The sequence below is a fragment of the Vulpes lagopus genome, chromosome 14 (assembly GCF_018345385.1).
Source record: "Vulpes lagopus strain Blue_001 chromosome 14, ASM1834538v1, whole genome shotgun sequence".
In the NCBI taxonomy this organism is placed as follows: domain Eukaryota; kingdom Metazoa; phylum Chordata; class Mammalia; order Carnivora; family Canidae; genus Vulpes; species Vulpes lagopus.
The window spans coordinates 35,584,243-35,604,455 of record NC_054837.1 but is presented as its reverse complement, the minus strand read 5'-3'; positions in this window follow the sequence as shown (position 1 = coordinate 35,604,455).

Sequence of the window (20,213 nt, the reverse complement as noted above, 5' to 3'; positions counted from 1 at the left end):
TGTCCTGTCCACCCGCTGTGACGAGGCCCCTGAGGCAGAGCCCACGGCACCTCTGCCTTCACTGGGCAGGCCTGCTGGGCCCCTCCTCACGACAGGCTGAACAGGGCTTTTCCCCTTGGATCCTCTGCACACCCCGAGCTTGGGGGTCACCGAGGTCGGGCCGGAGGGGCCTCTCCCTGGAGGACATGACCAGTGGTGACAGGGGCCTTGGCTAGGAGTGGCAAAGGAAGGGGCAGGAAGTTTGTGGGGCTCAGACTCCAGCATGGTGTCTGCAGGGCTGTGGCAGAACCAGCTCAGAGCAGGAGGACCCTTAATGAGTCATGAGAAATGTTCCAAAGCCCCTAGAGATTTCAGGGACCAGGTGTCTGTCTGATGGGGAGTGGGTCCTATGTCACACCGGTGGGCTTGTGAGCCAGCAGAATGAAAAAAAAGGAAAGGAAAGGAAAGGAAAGAGGAAAGGAAAGGAAAGGAAAGGAAAGGAAAGGAAAGGAAAGGAAAGGAAAGGAAAGGAAAAGAAAAGAAAGAAAAGAAAAGAGAAAGAAAAGAAAAGAAAAGAAAAGAAAAGAAAAGAAAAGAAAAGAAAAGAAAGAAAAGAAAAGAAAAGAAAAGAAAAGAAAAAGAAAAAACAGAACAGGCCCAGGCACAAAGGGGAAGTAATGAGAACCTCAGGATGGTGCAGCTTCAGGCACAGTTTGATCCAGTAGCTCAAGCCCTGGCAGCAGGGCCTGACCTCTCTATCTCATGGGTCACGTTTCCTGTGCCCACGTCGTCCCAGACCAGCATCTCCTCGGTGTCACGTCCACCGAGACAAATTCTCTTCTCCAAGTGGATGCAGCCACCTGCCACCGCTGCATCCATCACCCTGTCCTGGGAACGGAAGGTTCTAGTCTGCAGAGGCTGAGCACCTGGGGTGGGGGTGCCATCAGCCCTACCCAGACCACCCGGACAGCGTGGGGAGAGCCCCCCCATGGACACCAGGTGCTGTTACCTGAGGGAGAAGGACCCAGCTCGCTCAGCTGCCCTCCAGGGTCCCCGGGAGCTGTCACACTGGGTGTCTAAATTCGTCCCCGGGTATGGGGCTGCCACCTCTTAGCTCCCAAGATGCCGGCGACTTTCTCTCCTCGGGGGCCCGCGGGTTCCTAATGAAGGAGATGCCAGGACAAGGGGGCAAGGCAGACCTCATGGACGCCCGCCCTGGGGGGCAGAGCTGAGCAGCCTTCACCCACCTGCAAGGACCCTGTCCCGTCACCCTCCGGGCTGCCCGTGCGCTTTGTGCAGGTCACCTGGGCTGTCATCTGAGTGACCGCTCTGCTCACCAGTGGCAGCAGGACAGACACAGCCCCAAGGACCCTTGGAAGTGAGGAGACTCCCCTGTAACGAGCTGCTTCCGGCCAAAGCTGTGCTGCTGGCGAGACCCCAAGTGCGGCAGGAGGGGGGGGCTAACTGGTGTGGGAGCAGCTCCAAGTCTGGGAATCGACCCTGTTTCTGAGTCTGGGTTTTGTGCCGGTAATTAATGGGATGGAAGCTGTTAGACTTCATGAGGAAACCGGAGATAACGCAGGTTCGCTGGATCTCGGGAAGATTAAGTTCATTTATCTGGTTCAGAGCTGCCAGGAGCATCAGCAGCGCCGCTGTTTCGAGGGAGGAGCAGGGCGGAGTGCGCAGTGCCTGGGAGCAGCCTGTGCTCCTGTCTCCTGCCTGCAGCTCGCTGAGGGGCGGGGGCTCGGCAGCGGGGGACCCCAGCTCCCCAGGGCCCTGTGGCCCCAGGCGGGCCCAGGCCTCAGTGTCCCCGTGGTGCGGGGATGAGGACAGCGCCTGCCCTCCTGGGGGGTGTGGGGGGTCCCGGGGGAGGTGACACCTGGGAAGCCCCTGCCCCTCCCAGGGAGCAGGAAGGACCTGGTCCTCGGCTGCCCCAGCACCTCCCTGGGGTGCTGGCTGCCCTGGGCGGGGCCTGCACCTCCACGGAGCCCGCCCGCCCCTCCCTGTCACCCCCCCTGCCCCCCAGGTCCTCCGTGCCCCTGTTAGCTCCCCCCTCTCCTAGACTCCGTCTCTGCCCGCCCCTCCCGCGGACCCAGTACTTGATTTCAAAGGCAAACACCCTGCTGCTGATCCACTTCTGGGTCTGGCAAATACGGACTTTCTCACAGAAACTGGGACTTCCCTGTCCTCAGTGACCCCCCTTGAACCCCAGCCGCGGGGGGAGGTGGCAGGACCACCTGCTCTTCCTCCCCTCCTGTCCTCTGAGCCCTCCTTCTGCCTCCCCTGCTCCGGCGGTCTCTGGTGCTCCAGGCTCCTCAGCCACTGCTCCCCGTCCTCCCTGACTGTGTACGGGAGGCGCTGAAATAAATTCTGCGTCTAAAAAGCTCCGAGTGGTAGAACATTCTCCCCGATGGAGTCACAATCACAGTCTCGGCGGACGCATCTTCAAAACAACATAAGTAGATGAAATATTCGTATAATGTGTGCATTTATATCGTGCATAAATCGTATAAGAAGTACAGAGCACGGGTGTGACCGCGTGTAGAGCGCAGGAGGTCCTGACGCACGTGATGTAGGTATTTACATCCCCGAGGGTTTAGCACATCTGCAGAGGCACGGGGACTCCTGTGCTCTGTGCTGCTGGCCCGAGTGCCAAGATTAGGACCCTAAGAAACTCCCCTCGGGCACCTTGCCCCCATCCTGTCCTGGGGTTCAGGCGGAGAAGGCAGGGGAGCGTCCCCAACCCCCACGCGTGTGGCTGAATTGTCAGCCCCGGTGCCACTTGCCTGAATTCCCTAGAGCTCAGTCCCACAGTCTCTTGTCACCTTACACGTTCCCCTCGGCGGTTATCAGATACATGTAGGACGACCAGGTACACTTGAATTTCAGATCACCAGAGTCATCCCTGTATGTGTGCGCCCCGTGCAGCACTGGGGCATAGCTGTGCCGGGTCCTGGGCTCTTCATCTGAAATTCGAGGCAAACGGTGACCTGCATGTTGATGCGCTCACTGGTGGACCCGGCTCCAGGGCAGCCCCTCCCCCGAGCCTCCAGAGCCACCTGCTGACGCCCCCTCCATCTCCGCCCCAGCCTGGCCCCTGCCCGCTGCCCCCGAAGGACCTGCTTTGACCACATGCCCCAGACGTCTCGCAGGACCTCACTGGCACGTGCCCCGTGGCAGCTTTAAAATCCGTTTCTGTGTGAACACATGACGCAGACCCCTCACCGCAGCGCCCATCCTCCACTGTCCCTCCGCCTCTCGGTTTCTCCCCAGACAATCAGTTTATCAATCAGCTCCTTATCCTTCCGGAGAGTTCTGCGTCTCAAAGGAAGCACAGAGATACGGCTCTTATCTCCACACAGTGCTAGTGCATGATATATGCTTCCCTGCACCTGCTTTCTCACAAAGCCACACACTGGAAAGTGTTTCCACCAGTAAATAGATCAGCCCTTTGTTCAGCAGCTGAATACTGTGCTGCTCGGCCTGGGGGCTCCAGGACTCATTTAACTCATCCCACTGGGAGACGTTCGCGGAGCTCAGTCCTTTCCAGGGACGAGTGTGTGCGCACACGTGGGCAGCTCTGTGGGCTCAGCCCCCCGCAACCGCTTGGCTGGGGAGGACATGCACCGTGAAGTGTGTTTTGATCCACACACTCGCTGTGCCGGGCCCTTCTGAGTTGGAACACACGCAGGGTGTGGGGGACGCGGCGCCGAGGCAGGGGGCTCACCCGTTGCCCAGACCCTCCTGGCCTCCCCGTGTGCACACCTCCTGTCAGCCCAGGCTCCTGGAGCTGCTCACGGGCTCCGGAGCTCCAGAACCTCAGGTCAGTGGGGCCAACAGCAAACGCACCTGAGACTCGTCCCACGCTCTCGTGTGTGGCACAGTCCACCGCATGGGCACCCCCTGGTCTGCAGGCCACTCGCTGGCCCTTGGATTGTTTCCAGTTTGTCCAGTGACACGATGAGCTGGGCGGACACATACGTCCAGGGTGTGTGTGTGTGTGTGCGGGCGGGTGTGGGCGCACGTGCGTGGGTCTGAACACAGGCTTCTGCTCACTTGAATGATACCCAGGCCGGGGGCTCAGGCGTTCCCTGAGTGCGCCCTTCGCTGCGTAGGAACCACCCAGCCCCATGCCATAGAGGCTGCGCCGCTCTGCACTTGAACTCCTGTGGCTGCACACCCCCAACTACGCTTGACGTTGTCATTTTTCCTTTTCCTGGGAACATATTTGTAATATTTCGCCATTCTAGTGGGTGCGCCGGTGTCCTCTGTGGTCTACTTTGCATTTTCCTGGCGGCCCACGACAGCGGGCATCGTCCTGTGCTTCTCTTCACCGTGTGCTTTCCTGGCTACAATGTCTGTGTAGATCTTTTGCCAGTTTTGAAAAAATAGGCTGCTTTGTTCCGCTACTATGAAGCTGCAGGAGTCATTGATGTCGTGTGGATGCAAGCACCTTGCCAGGTCTCTGAATGGCAGAGCTCACTGCCAGCCCATGGCAGCGCGTCCGGCCCCGTATTTGGAGAGAGGATTTCTGTGTTGATGAAGTGAATTAGCCGATATCTCTGGTATGAATGTGCTTGAGGCCCTGCCTCAGCGATTACAAAGCTTTCTCCCGCGTTTCCTTTCTTAAGATTTGTACTTTTACATTTAGGACATGAGGATCCGTGGACCACTTGATGGTCACTTTTGTTTAAATTCAATTTGCCAACATATAGTATAACACGCGGTGCACAGCCATCAAGCGACCCCCTCAGTGCCCGTCACCCAGTCACCCCCACCCCCCCCTCCTCCCCTTCCACGACCCTTTGTCCGTTTCCCAGAGTTAGGAGTCTCTCGCGGTCTGTCTCCGTCTCTAATTTTTCCCACTTAGTTCCCCTCCTTTGCCTTATATAGTCCCTTTCACTATTTCTCATATTCCCTGTATGAGTGAAACCACATGATGATTGTCCTTCCCCGACTGACTTGCTTCACTCATCATAATTCCCTCCAGGCAGGCCTGCAGCTCACCACCCACCCGGGATGGCCCCACGTGGACGGGGCTGACCCCTTCGCCCGGGAGGTGTGGACACTGGTCAGACAGGGCCAGATCAGAGCCGGAGGAGGAGGCCTCATCTGTGTGTTCACTCTGGGGACTTCTACAGTAACAGCCGCACTCTCTTGCCCAGACCCCAAATGTTGTGCCCTGGGGCGGGGGTGGGGGGGGCACCTGTCCCTCAGGCCTGCTGCCAGGTCAGAAAGCAGAGGGAGGAGGCCCAAGTTACCTCAGAAAGGGGGGAAAGGGGGTGTCACGGGGGAACCGGGCCCTGGGCTCCAGCCCCAGGTGGGGGCATCACGTCCACCTCCTCCTGCTGGCTCCGGCTCTGGCTCCGCCGCAGTAAGGTCTCAGGGCTCCCACCAGCTCTGGGGAAAATACAAAAACCCATAAACTTAAGACAAGCGCCCCCCTCACTTTAAAGCCTCTATAGAGGAATTGGAGCAACACGGAGAAGTGACGAAGATGCTTTCTGGTGGGCGGTCATTAGAGATGTCCAGATCAGACTCCCGTGCACTCCTCTGGCTGGGGGGGGGGAGTAGACTTGGGGTGGGGCCTCTGGGCTGTGGGGGTCCAGCACAGGGGAGGGGGCAGGGGCAGGAGGGCAGAGGCGGGAGGGGCCAGTGGGCTCCGAGAGGGGCCGGCAGGGCGCTGCCCCGTGGTCCTGCAGAGCCCCCTGGGCCCAGACCAACACGGGGAACCCTCAAGCAGCAGACACAGGAGGGGCCCACCTCTGGGGCGTTCCTGGGGGAACCCGGGAGCTGCCCCCGCAAGGGAGGTGGGTCTGGTGTCCCAGGCTCCCGTCTACACTCGGACTATAACAGTGTGGACTGGGAGGGCAGAACGGTCAGAGCCGCTGATGACCAGGAAGCTGAGGCATCTTTCCTCGAGTTCCACGGGCCTTTCTCCCCTTTCCTCACACATCCCTGTCCTGATGCCTGGCACTTCCCCGTCCGCTGTGCGTGGGGCTGGCGCGGGGGCTCCGCACACAGGGCACACCCCTCGCCTCCCCCGTCACAACCAGGCGGGCCTCCTCCTTGGCCGCCCTTCGCCCTCTCCCCTCCCTGCGCCTTGCCCTGCGGAGCCACAGGGAACCCAAGGCTCTGAAGTCACTTTCCGTCCCGCGGGTGCGCTCGGCTGCCCCCAACAACCAGGGGACCTTCTCTGCCGCATCAACTTCAGGACAAAGCTGTGTAAACCAGACGCCCCGCAGGAGAGAGGAGTCTAAATAGTCATTTTCCTGGCAGGGTTTCCACTGGGACGCCCTGCCCAGGAGATGGAGTCAGGCCGGAGGGAGGCCTTTGTGACCAGGCCCGACTTCTTTTTTTTTTTCCCCATCAATTTTCCTTTTTCTTCTCTTTTCTTTTCTTTTTTTTAATAATAAATTTATTTTTTGGTGTTCAATTTGCCGACATACAGAATAACACCCAGTGCTCATCCCGTCTAGTGCCCCCCTCAGTGCCCGTCACCCATTCACCCCCACCCCCCGCCCTCCTCCCCTTCCACCACCCCTAGTTCGTCTCCCAGAGTCAGGAGTCTCATGTTCTGTCTCCCTTTCTGATATTTCCCACCCATTTCTTCTCCCTTCCCTTCTATTCCCTTTCACTATCATCTATATTCCCCAAATGAATGAGAACATACACTGTTTGTCCTTCTCCGATTGACTTACTTCTGCCCAGAGGTCAGGGGTGGGGTGGCCGTCACCGCGGGGGCCGTCACCGGGGCCAGCTCTTCCCAGGGTGCGGAGGGGCAGGGGGGCTGGCGCTGGGGGAGGTCTCTGAGATTCCACAGGGCACAGGGCAGCATTTACAGGGGGTGCCTAGAGGAGGATGCCGCTTGGGGGGGCTCCCTCTGCTCTGAGCTGCCCTCCCCTGGGCCCCGCAGCCTGGTCAGCGTCTGGGTCCGGGCGGGGCAGCCCTGCACGCGGTGGACCTTCCCTCCCCAGGCTGGGCCGCCGTCTTGGTCAGAGGATGGCACGTTCCCCCAGAGCCAGGGGTGGCTGTGGAGGCAGAGCATCGGGCCCGACCAGTGAGGGGGCATTTGCTCTGCACTTGCCCGTCAGCAAAGCCCTGATGAGCAGTGGGGACCTGGGCTCCTGTGCCTGGTGCCCACTCCCCAGGGGCCAGCTCTGCTGGCTGTGGTGGGGGCTCCTGTAGGTCACTGGGGGAAAGCTCTGCGGTTTGGGGCTCCTTGGACCCCCAGGGAGGTGAAGGGGCCTGAGAATGGGGGTGACTGGGGGTCTTGGGACATGGGGTGGGCACACCTGGGGCCCTTCCAGCACCCTGCTCCTCGGGCCGAGGCCTTCGTGGGGCCCCAGGACTGCAGGCTGCGGACAGGTTCCCGCAGGAGGATGGGGAGGCTCTGGGAGGTCCCCGCCCTGACACCCCCTCCCCAACAGCCCTTTGAGCCCAGGGCAGCGCTGAGCCCAGGTCTGTGGACACAGGCGAGCAGAGCAGCCGGGACCTGTCTGTCCAGGACGGCACCTTCCCGCCCCACCCTCCGTCCCGCTCTCCTGCCCCAACCACGGCCACTCATGGACAAATTGGAATAATCACCAGGGTTATTCTCACAGGGGCCACCCTCCCCCACCGTCGTGCTAATCACACACGGTTTGAAACAAATTCATGAATTAAAACATTTCGACAGGCTGGAGGAAGGCACATGGCACCCAATGAATTAAAAACGAAATGGGGAAACTGTGCCTTATTTCACCCTGAGTCACAAAAATGAATGTGTTGCTCAGGCTCATACGTCTCGGGACGGAGTTTTTGTAAAAATATTGGGAGCTCCAGCACGTTCTCTGCCTGCACAGCCGGACACCAGGGCACAGCCCCTCAGACCCAGAGAAAGCCCTCTGGGCCCCTGGAGGCAGGGACGTGCTCCCTGGGAAGTGAGCGGGACCCTCGGCGCTGGGTGTCCTGCTGGGCCCGCGCTGGGACGCGTGGGACTCGAGAGGTTTCCCAGCAGCCCGTGACTCAGGGGGGAGAAGCTGACAGAAAGGGCACGGAGGGTCGCAGTGCTGACGGACGGCGGGGAGGTACCATGCTCCAGGGGAGACGTCCAGAGAGGGTCGGAGGCAGGGGGCTGCGCCAGTCTCCCCTGTGGTCCCTCCCACCCCCAGCACCTTCCAGGCCGTCCCCTGATCGGACGAGGCCCACCCTTGGGCGGGGGTGGGGGCCACGTGCTTGACTGATTTCCACTGACGTCACAGGCAGCCTCATCCAGAAACAGCCACAGGAACATCGACCGCACGTCTGGGCACACAGCCCCGCCAGGTCGACGCGTGAACTGTCCACCAAGGTCCTCACCTGGGTCTGCAGAGGCCACCGCGTCTCAACTCTCTGCCGGGGAGTCCGCACCTGATGGGAAGCACAGGACCGGGAGTCCCGTGGGGGGGCAGGTCCTGACCCCCGGATGTCCACCGGGCAACCCCGGGTCGCTCAGAGCCTCCCGGCGCCGGAGCAGCTGGTGCTTGTTGTAAAGTTTGTGCGACTGCCAGGCGGGTGGGAGCCCTGGAGGGTCAGCCCCAGTGCCCGAGGCCCGCGGCCCGTGGTCACGTGACTGGCAGGTGCAGGTGCCCTCTGCCGGCCCCGGCGTCTGTCCCCGTGTCGGAGCCTCTCTCCCCTCCTGCGCTGTCCTCATCTGGGTGGACGGGCCCTCCCGGTGCAAGTGTCCATGACGGCGCAGGACGCACCTGCCCTCCCCGCCACCTTCCCCCGGCCCCGATCCTGGAATCCCATCTGCCAGGCCCACCTGGGACGGTCCCCACCCTGAGCCCCTCCTGTGACCAAGACATGGAGCACAGGGACTGGCCGGGTGTGGGGTCCCCTGGGGTCCTGGCTGCAGGCCTGGGTGTGCAGACTCCACCCCCACCCCCACCCCCTGAATGCCTGAGAGTCAGGTGGGAGGGGCTCCTCCCCGGGCGGAGGTGAACCCAGGGAGTCAGCAGATCGGGGGACGCCGGCTGCCCCCCAGTCCCAGGCCAGCAAACAGGGCTGTGCATGGGGCCCCAGGCTGGCGGGAAGCAGCCTGCCCGTCTGCCTGTCTGTCCGCCTGTCTGCCCGTCTGCCCAATTGCTCATCTGTCTGCCTGTTCACCTGTCTGGCTGTCTGGCTGTTTGCCTGTCTGTCTGCCTGTCTTGCTGTCCTCCTGTAGGCCCGTCTACCCATCTGTCTGTCTGTCCATGTGTCTGTCCATCTGCCCACTGCCCACCTGCCCACATGCCCATCAGCCATTCTGTCTACCCGTCTGCCCATCTGCCCAACTGTCCACCTGTCCTGCTCGTCTGTCTGTCTTTCTGTCCATCTGTCTTGTCTGCCCATCTGTCTGCCAGTCTGCCCGTCTGTCTGTCTGTCTGTCGGGCCCCCTCCTCACCCCCTGGATGCACTGGCAGCAGCCGCTCCCCGCGGGGGCCCCGGTGTCCTACTTACTCACTGACACGGAGGCAAAGTCCCGGTACCCTGGTGCGTGCCGGTGCCAGTGAGCACGTCACAGATTAGGAGGAGCCTTGTCTGCAGCTCAGAGACGGTGGCTCCACCTCTGGCCCCGGGGGCAGCGGACGCTCGGCGCCTAGGATGGTGTCGGACCGAGGGCCCGTCCCTATGTCCCAGCCGGCCCCCTCCCCACCCCGTCCCCCGTCCTCTCTGGGGAGCCTGCCTCCGGGGGGACACGGTAGGGCAGGAAAGGGTCCCAGCGTGAGGGAGTCGGGAAGCCAGAGCATCTGGAAGCCCTGGATGCCGGGGACGAGGTGCAGACTGAGGACGGGGCAGGAAGGTAAAGGCACAGAGGAATTCCAGACCACACAACGCGCAACAGAGCAGCTACACCAGTACTCACCGAGGGTCGCCCCCACGCGTCCACACTGCTCCCTGGGCGTCACCCAGGTCGTCAGGGCTACCCAGCGTGTGGCTGTGTCCGTGGCTCAGGGGGGCAGGCTGAGAGCCCAGCACTGGCCTCGTTGCCCCGGGTCCAGGGCCACTGACCCCTGAGCCTCGCTATTGGCCTCCTCCTGCCCCAGGCCCGGAGAGGGAAAATGAGGGCCTGCCCCGCCTGCTGCCCCTCGGATTGGGCCCTGCGTGCCAGTGCCCGGGACACACAGAAGCTCCGTCAGGAACCGCCCAGGAGCCGCCCCTCCAGCCCCACGTCCTCCTGCAGGAAAGGCCTCAGCTGTGGCTCGGGCACCAGGTAGACCAGGGCTCCCAGGTCCTGCCAGGGCGCGCGCTGGAGGATGCTGTTCACGGGCTCCCCACATTCTCTCCTGGGCCAGCGAGGTCTGAGGAGCCCAGGGAGGTCATGCGGGGGTGGGGTGCAGCAGGAGGCCCTGAGTGCCAGGCAGGTGAGTGCCTCTTCAGGTCTGGAGGGTCAGAGGCTCATCTCTGACCGCCTCTTAGGACTCACCCCCCCACCCCAACCTGGTGCTGGGCAGCTCCTGGCAGAGATGTTGGTCTGCTCTGGATTCTCGGATGCCTGGGAGGGGAGCGGGATGGGGCCTGTGTCATCTCCACCCTCCCTTATTCCCTGGGCTCTGGGTGCTTCTCCCCTGCATGGCTGGAGCGGGCCCATGGCCACCCGGATCTCTGCAGCTCTGTTTCCAGAACCCAGGCTGTCAGCCTGTTGACCGAGAAAGACCAAGGACAAAGTCCTTGGAAGTAACAAGGAGAACTTCTGATCCATGTGTCTTGTCCAATCATCCCTGGTTGAGGGATAGGCTGTTAATTCAGCTTCCAGATGAAGCAGAAAATGTCTTTTCATAAGTAGTCACCATCCTTGCCAATGGTTAATGCAACCAGCACATTGAAAGTGCCTGGAGAAAATTCCTGTATGACTATTTTGTTTCATAACTTTTGCCTTTGGACAGTCTCACAACACCATGTGGAAAGAGATGCTGGAGTCTCAGGGCTTCTCACCAGATACGCGATACAGGGACCCCATTGCCATTTAGGGAATGTAGGAAATATGGCCTAGGTCTCTCTAACCCTAAAGTCACTGATGTGCCTCTTCCCTTGAGAGGCAGCAAAGAGGGACTGGGTAGGTGTATCCTCAGTCCAGGAGGATAAACATTTAGATTGTCTCCAATTTTTCCACCATTATAAACAACACAGTTATGATCATAAATCTTGGCACACACTCCTGATTACTTCCCTGGGATGAATTTCTAGAAGGAAGGGGCACTGGAGGAAGGGCTGATTCGAGGGCTGGGGGGGAAACAGCTGAATGGGGAGTATCGGGTGGGGCCAGAGATTAAGGAAGTGTGAACACACACCCTGACATGCACATACACGTGCACACACAGATACACAGATGTTTGCATGCACGCAGATGCACACAGATGCACACATGCATGCAAGCACACAGAACTGCACCACATGTGGGCATACACATATGCATGTGCACACACACGCAGATGCTTGCACACAGATACCTGTTCACACATGCATGCACACATGTGTGTACCCATGTGCACCCTTGGATGCACGCACACCTGCACACACACACACACACACACGCACAAGGCCAAAGAGACCACATGAACGAATTCCGCAAAGTTAACCTAGAATAATCCGTCCCTTTTGTCTTTGGTGTCCGCAGAGACTCCTTGAGCTCTGGGTAAAGCGGGTTAGGTGCGGACATCAGGTGGTAGCAATGTGTGGGTGTGAGTTCATGGACTGTGACAAATGCAGGGGAGCCAGCCAATGCGGTCCATGAAAACTCTGCTCTGTCTCCACAACTCTTCAGTAACCGTCAAGCTAGTCTACAATAAAACACTTCTTGAATCGTGTGTAAGTACATATGACGGGGGGGTTGGCACTGCAGTCCCATGTGAGGACCTTAGAGGCCACAGAGCTGTGTTTTCCACACAAAGGCAGAAAGGTGGGTATTCACAGGGGACAGGGCGCCCAACCAGCAGAGCAGAGTGTCTCCCATGACTCTGAGACCCTGGACCAGGAGGTGTGTTGCCAGAGTCGATGAACTTTTTCTGATTTCTTGTGTGCTTTTATCTCCTCAAAAGAAGACATGTCTATGGTTAAAAGTGCAAAGTATAAAGTGGGATCTGGTGGAAGGAAAACAGTGTGTCCTTTCAGGGACCTTGACCAGAGTCCCCTGGCCTCTAGGGAGGCCACGATCATCACATCTTTAAGGGTCTTTCCAGAGATGATGGTACACAAGCACACACAAGAATATACAGGAACATCTTTATATCATACGACCTTCCTTTTCAGATGGACAGACATCGCGAGGATGCTCCCAGGTCGTGAGGACCACAGCACCCTGACTACGGGGGGACAGCAGAGTCCCGCTGCACAGACGCCCCACGACTCAGGTGGTTCCCGATCAGCAGATGCTTATTTCAGCCTTTTGTTACAACAAATGAGCCTACGGGATGTCCTTGCACAGACGTCCTTGTGCACATCTCAGCGTCATTCGTAAAGCACGCTTGGAACGCTCCGAGAGTATTGCACAGTAATTTACTTAATGGATCCCTATTTTTAAACATTTAGATTGTCTCCAATTTTTCCACCGTTATAAACAACACAGCTATGATCATAAATCTTGGCACACACTCCTGATTACTTCCCTGGGATGAATTTCTAGAAGGAAGCCCTGGAGTGCTTTCAACCTGAAGCTGCTTCCAACCCATATCACAGGGGATGAGTCAGGGCTGCCCTGCCTGGTAGCACAGGTTGTGCACTGCTCAGGATGCATGGGGGCGGGGGGTGGGTAGCAGGAGGGGCCTGAGGAGGAGCCCATGGTGCCCTTGGCAGATATCTAGGTGTCCCCTGGAGCAGGTGCCTTCTCCGAGTCTCCACAGAGGTGCTATAGGTGCTAGCAGGGCCTGGGCTGAGTCGTCAGAGGCAGAGCCTGAGGTCAGGGAAGCCCCCATGAGGCTTGAGATACATGTCATCTGACCTACTGTTTCCTCGGCAATACCAGTGGTCAGTTAACACCAAGTCTTCTCTTGGGCCCCTATTGTGCAGCCTTTCTCAGACAAGCAATTCTTGAAGGGCCTAGACTTCTCCTCCCTCTGAACCTTAGTGCCTTCCAGGCCATGACGTATGATGGAACCCAGAGGTAGGGCCGAGGGGGCTTCAGAGCTCCTGCCTGCAGAAAGGACGCTGCTGGCCACAGCCCGGAGGGACACCTGCCCCATGGGGTTACCTTCTGACTTTAAAGTGAAGCTAAAAAGCTGAACACCTGAATTTTAACTGTAAACACTTCCGTGTTTCAAAGTTGACTTCATGCAGACAAGTTGAAGTACATCTGTGTCCCCAGGCCAGCAGATGGCTGTGTCTTCCTCAAATGATACAAATGCGACCGAACCAGCGGGATCATTTTGAAGTAATGGGCTCTGGCGGGAAACTTCTTGGAGTCCAGGGAAAGCCTGTGCACTGGCCCCTTCCCACCGCCCGACCGGGCGTGCAGAGAGAAGGGCGTCGTTGGTACAAACAGGCTTTCCCAATGCAGGGCTCGTAGCGGAAGACGCTCCTCCCACCCCCCTGCCCACAGCATGGAACCAGAGTTCCCTTTTCTCACCAGTGGAGCTGAGCACTGACATCATCAGTGGTGACTGTGAGGATGTTCTCCAGTCCCTCTATCTGCTGGAAGTGACCCAGCAGGAGAAGTGGTGGGTCAAGCCCCAGATACACAGCATGAAGGTCTAGCTTCCCCTTGTGAAGGTGGAGTCTGAGCCCCGGTTCTGAGCTGTGTCTCGGGGTCCTGCCATCCTGAAGGGCTGGCAGGGACCACCTGCGAAGGGGAGGCATGTGGGACGTGTCGGGGGATACTGGGTCAGTGGACATCAGACGGAGGGAAGGCAGCTCTGTTCCCTTCAAGGCACTGGAATTGGGAGCAGAGGCTGATGGCTGCTGTCCTGGGGGCATCTTCTGGCTGCAGGGAGGGAAGGAATTAGCACACACGTGATGGCCTGCAAAGACGTGTCCTGAGCTCAGTGGAGCAGCACACACCTGGGAGTGAGGCATGTGCTCTGGGCTATGTCCATGCCATGATGGACATGTGTGGCCAGAGACTGGGCCACACAGCCCCACCCATGCTGCCAGGTTCTGGTGCCCTGGTGGCCGGGGGCCGGGTGCTGTGAGCATCTCTGCAGGGCCATCCCCACCCCGGCCGTCCATCAGGATGACCACTGGGCCCTGTGACTCTGCATCCCCAGGCCAGGGCCGACCTCCCGACTTGTCCTCCAGGAGACCCCAAGTGCAAACAAGTAGGTTTCTAGTAGCCTCGGAGCCCTGAAAGGGTTTGCAAAGTGGACAGTGTGGGGTTTGGGATTAAGAATTTCCACACAGAGATCTCCCTCATTCTTCTTTGACAACATCCACCTGAGGAGATATCACTCGGACTCTTTATATAGGTTCATTGTGAGCATTCAGCTCAACCGGCTATGGAGGCTGAGGATCCCCAAGACATGTGGTTGGCAACTGAGTGACCCAGGAGAGCTGATGGTGTAAGTTCCAGTCTGAGCCCAGGTCTGAAGGCAGGAGCCTGACGTCCCAGCTCAGAGACTGATGCAGAGAGTGCATTTTCCCTACTCAGGTTTTACAGGCTATGCAGGCCTTCAACTGATTAGATGATGCCCACCCACTTTGGGACGACCATCCACTGTACTCAGTTCACCAACTCAGATGCTGATCTTATCCAGAAACACCTCACAGACACACCCAGAATCGTCTTTAACTAAATCACAGCACCCTGAGGCTCAAACTAACACATAAAATAATCATCACAGGTGGCCCCTCTTCACTGCTAGAGGCTCTCCATAAGCACTGTGACGGCTGGAAGCCATGGGGGGGGGGGGGGGGGACAGCGGACTGTGGCCTCAGGTCCCCACAGTTCTTCCTGCTCCAGACTCTCATTGGGTCCGATGCCTTCACAGGATGCACCCACTGAACTTAGGGCCTCAAGTCCCTAGAGCAGACCCCCGGCGGCTTCTCCTCCCTCCCTCCTCCCTTCTCTCTGGCTTTGGTCTTGGTCTCTGTGCAGAGGAAGGAAGTACGAAAATGCAAGATCATCTGCCTGCCAGGCCCCACCTCCCCAGGCCAGAGGCACTGGCAGGTCCCCCTGAGCCTCCTGAGGACAATCCTGGTGCTGGCTCTTCTCTCTGTCTCCATCTCTATCTCTGTCTCTCTCTTGTCTGTCTCTGTCTCTCTCTTGCTCATAGATTTAGTCACTGAGCTGTCAGGGCCAAAGGTGATCATTAAAAGCCCATCATCTCAAAAGAGCCACCTCGGACCCAAACGGGGCTGTGAGGTTGCACGAGGTCGGCACGCCCAGTCTCCAAACACAGGGGCCCAGGGCTCTGGGCGCCCCCACCACCTTGTCCACGGTCCCGCAGACTGGGCAGCCCCTGGGTCCAGAGCATCGTCCTGGAAGAGCCCCTGCCTAAAGCCCGTCTTCACCCACCAGGACCTGCTCCATGGGCCCGTGGTGACCACTGTCACTACCATGGACCCTGCCTTCATGGTGAAGTGTAAGCGTGGTGACCCTGGATCATGTGGCTGGCATGCCCATCCCCGGGGCAGGGGCGCTTGAGCCCCTGGGTCAGCCGGGGTGGAGGGCCTCTCTGCACAAGCCCGGCCTGGCCCCTGGTGGGGCAGGGCTGCTCCTGAGCCTGGGAACCAGAGTGTCCAGGGGACAGCATCTGCTGAGGACCAGACGGGCATCAGTCAGCTGGTGACTGGTGGGGGACAGTCCAGGGGATGGTGACGGGGGGGTGACACTGCTCTCACCCTGGGCAGTGCACAGAGTCACCTGAATGAGACTGGACAGTCCTTGGAACTGACCCACCCCCTGGCTCTCTGGTGCCCGAGAGGGGTGGCCCAGTCAGCACAGGCAGAGCCCTTGCTGCTGGCAGGCCTCCTGTGCGCTCAGGCACCCTCCGTGAGAATAGGGATCATTTATTTTTCGCATCTTTCTATTTTATAACCACAGCTTCTGAAGCCTCAGAGGAGGATGAATGCCTTTGCCGTTTGTTCTATGGAGACAGCCTTCCCCCTGGCCCCTGGAGCTGGGGGTGGGGGGCAGGGGACGAGTGGGTGATGGTGCAGCTTGGACAGGGGCTCAGCCTCCTCATCTGAAAATGGGAAGCAGACCCTGCCCCCGAGTCTGTGTGAAGGCGCTGAGACATGGCACTGGAAAGGCTCTTGGACAGGGTGAATCAGTGAGTCCGTGAGCAGGAACCTGGGTTGGGGGAGGGACGAGGAGTCAGGGGACTGGGGGGTGACATGACTATTTGGGAAACAGGTGTGAATGGAGACCAAGAATACCAGCTGGATGCCTCGTACCCCGGTGGCTCACCCAACGCCTGGAGTTTGAGTCACTGCTGGGAAGCAGGCCAGGAACTGGTGCAGGAACTGACCACGTGGCGGGGATGGCAGGCCACATACCCTCTGACCGCCAGATCTGCTCACAGTTGGGGATGGCTCGGGGATTCTGGGAGACAGCCAGTTCCAGGGTGTCACACCCTGCTGGCTCTGGCGGAGCTAGGCTTCTTCCATCTGCCCATGGGTGAGGCAGGAGCGCTGGGCTTGCAGCCCAGTCAGCATCAGGAACATCCTACAGACACACTGGGCCTGGCGGACAGGGAGGCAGGCTGCTGGGCAGAGGTCCCCGCTGCCAGGTCCTGGGCCGGGGTGGCTTCCTGAAGTTGGCTACACATGCACACTCCAGGCCCACGCAGACCAAGTCAGACCCTTGGGGCAGCTGCCAGGAGAACCTCAGTGACAGGGCCTCCCAGGGGTGCAGGCGAGGCTAACTGCTCAGTCACCCCATCGCTGGTTCCTCTCCCAGGGTCCCACCAGGAAAGGTAAGCATGCTGACCTGCACCCAGCTGGAGACCCAGGGGCGAGTCTATCTGGACATGCATGCTGTCCCCTGACAGGCCTCTCTGAGCAGAGCACGGTCACACCAGTGGGCCTCCCGCTTTGGCCCGAGAGGGTGACAATTTGCCCTGTGTGGGCGGTGGGCAGTGGGGAGGAGCCCGCTCACCCAGCCCCCGGGCCAGGGCTGCAGACACCGAGAACCACACCGTTGCCCTTCACAGAGACACAGGGAAGAGCCGCCTGGAGGCGGGGTGACAGGGCTCGGCACCAGAGAGGCTCCATGACCAGTAGGGGAGCCAGGGTTTGAGCACTTGGGATGCTGAGGCAGAGCAGCCAGGCAGCAGGGCAGGTGGTGGGCCCCCTCCAGCTCTCCTGCACCCCCCCCCGCATGTTTTCCCAAACCCTGGGCATTGGTGCAGCAAAGGAATCTGTCCCCATCCTGGGCTGCAAGTCTCTGCAGCAGGTAGGCTCTCCCAGTGCTTCAGTAGGACACCGATGGCCTGTGTGTCCTCTGTCGTCCTGCATGTACAGAAACAGCAGGTGCTTGCAGACTGTTCCCATACGCACCGCGTGTTTATTTCAAGAAAACTCACAGGGCTCCCGCCCTGCATCCCTTCCCCGTGCTCCCGGTAGACAAGAGGCTATGGGGCGGAATGGCCAGGTTGCATTGGCCCCGAGGCTGCCGGTGTCCCCAGCTGTCCCGCCCAAGAGCACAGCATGCCTTGGCTTCCTCGGACACACTCCAGGCTCAGGTTTGGGCACCACTAGGGCCTGAATGCGCCTCCCAAATTCATGTGGAAACTACCCCCAGTGTGATGGCTTGAGGAGGTGGGGGCTTTGGGGGCTTAGCTGAGCTTCTTCTCCCCTGACGTGGGGTCACAAGAGAGGCCGGTCAGCCGTCTTGCCTCTCAGCAGAATGGACCAGGCTGGACCCTCCCCCAGGACAGACTTCTGCCTCAGGACTGGGAGACATGAATTTCTTTTGATTGTGAGCCCCAGGTAAAGGCCCTGTTTCAGCAGCTGAATGGACCAAGCGCACAGAGGCAGGAATTAGGATGAACACTGCACCCATGTGGGTAGTGCAGAAACTTATGAAAATACCCATTAATTAGGGAACAGGCAAAATTTATCTCTCATCCACACTAACCACATGTCTGGGTCCTATGTGAGGCCTGGCTCTGAGCAGCAACAGCCTGAGCCTGAGTGCTGGGAGCCTGAGGACTGGAACCAAGAGCTGGGAGCCAAGTACAGGGAGCCTGGTTCTGGAAGCCTGGTGCTAGGAGTAGGTGCTGGGAGCCTGGTGCTAGAAGCTTGAGTACTGGGTGCTTGAGTGCTGGAAGGCTGAGCACTAAGACCCTCAAGCTGGGAGCCTGAGTAGTGGGAGCCTGAGTCCTGGGAGCCCGGTGCTGGGAGGCTGAGTGATTGGAACCTAAGGCTGGGAAGCTGAGTGCTGGGAGCCTGATGCTGGAAGGCTGAGTGCTGGGAGTCTGGTGCTGGAGCCTGAATACTGAAAGCCTAAGTACTGGGTGGTTGAGTTTTGGGAGACTGAGTGCTAGGAGCCTGATGCTAGAAGCCTGAGTACTAGAAGCTGGTGCTTGGATCCTGAGTACTGGGAGCCTGAGTACTAGAAGCTGGTGCTGGGAGCCTGAGTGCTAGGAGCCTGATGCTAGGATTCTGACACTGGGAGTCTGATGCTGGGAGGCTGAGTGCTGGGAGCCTGAGTACTGGAAGCCTGAGTGCTGGGAACCTGATGTTGGGAGCCTGAGTGCTGGGAGCCTGACTGTGGGGAGCCTGAGCACTGGAAGCTATTACTGCGAGCCTGGTGCTAGGAGCCTAAGTACTGGTAGCTAGAGTATTAGAAGCCTGAGCGCAGGGAACCTAGTGCTAGGAGCCTGAGTGCCAGGAGCTTGAGTACTGGAAGGCTGAGTACTGGGAGCCTGACTGTGGGAGCCTGAGCACTGGAAGCTATTACTGCGAGCCTGGTGCTAGGAGCCTAAGTACTGGTAGCTAGAGTATTAGAAGCCTGAGCGCTGGGAACCTAGTGCTAGGAGCCTGAGTGCCAGGAGCTTGAGTACTGGAAGGCTGAGTACTGGGAGCCTGGTGAGGAGTCCAAGTGCTGGATGCTTGGGTGCTGGGAGGCTGAGTGCCAAGAGCCCACTCACTGGCTGGGAGACCACAGTGTCTTCACAGGAAGCACCACGGAGCATTATCAATCCGATTTTACCTCCTTTTGAGAAAGACTTAACACATTTTGACACAAATGGGCTTTCTCTTCAATCCTTCCAAGGACTTTGTCCTTGGTCTTTCTCGGTCAACAGGCTGACAACCTGGGTTCTGGAAACAGAGCTGCAGAGATCCGGGTGGCCATGGGCCCGCTCCAGCCATGCAGGGGAGAAGCACCCAGAGCCCAGGGAATAAGGGAGGGTGGAGACGACACAGGCCCCATCCCGCTCCCCTCCCAGGCATCCGAGAATCCAGAGCAGACCAGCATCTCTGCCAGGAGCTGCCCAGCACCAGGTTGGGGTGGGGGGTGAGTCCTAAGAGGCGGTCAGAGATGAGCCTCTGACCCTCCAGACCTGAAGAGGCACTCACCTGCCTGGCACTCAGGGCCTCCTGCTGCACCCCACCCCCGCATGACCTCTCTGGGCTCCTCAGACCTCGCTGGCCCAGAAGAGAATGTGGGGAGCCCGTGAACAGCATCCTCCAGCGCGCGCCCTGGCAGGACCTGGGAGCCCTGGTCTACCTGGTGTCCGAGCCACAGCTGAGGCCTTTCCTGCAGGAGGACGAGGGGGTGGAGGGGCGGCTCCTGGGCGGTTCCTGACGGAGCTTCTGTGTGTCCCGGGCACTGGCACGCAGGGCCCAATCCGAGGGGCGGCAGGCGGGGCAGGCCCTCATCTTCCCTCTCCGGGCCTGGGGCAGGAGGAGGCCAACAGCGAGGCTCAGGGGTCGGTGGCCCTGGACCCGGGGCAACGAGGCCAGCGCTGGGCTCTCAGCCTGCCCCCCCGAGCCACGGACACAGCCACACGCTGGGTAGCCCTGACGACCTGGGTGACGCCCAGGGAGCAGTGTGGACGCGTGGGGGCGACCCTCGGTGAGTACTGGTGTAGCTGCTCTGTTGCGCGTTGTGTGGTCTGGAATTCCTCTGTGCCTTTACCTTCCTGCCCCGTCCTCAGTCTGCACCTCGTCCCCGGCATCCAGGGCTTCCAGATGCTCTGGCTTCCCGACTCCCTCACGCTGGGACCCTTTCCTGCCCGACCGTGTTCCCCTGGAGGCAGGCTCCCCAGAGAGGACGGGGGACGGGGTGGGGAGGGGGCCGGCTGGGACATAGGGACGGGCCCTCAGTCCTGACACCATCCCAGGCGCCGAGC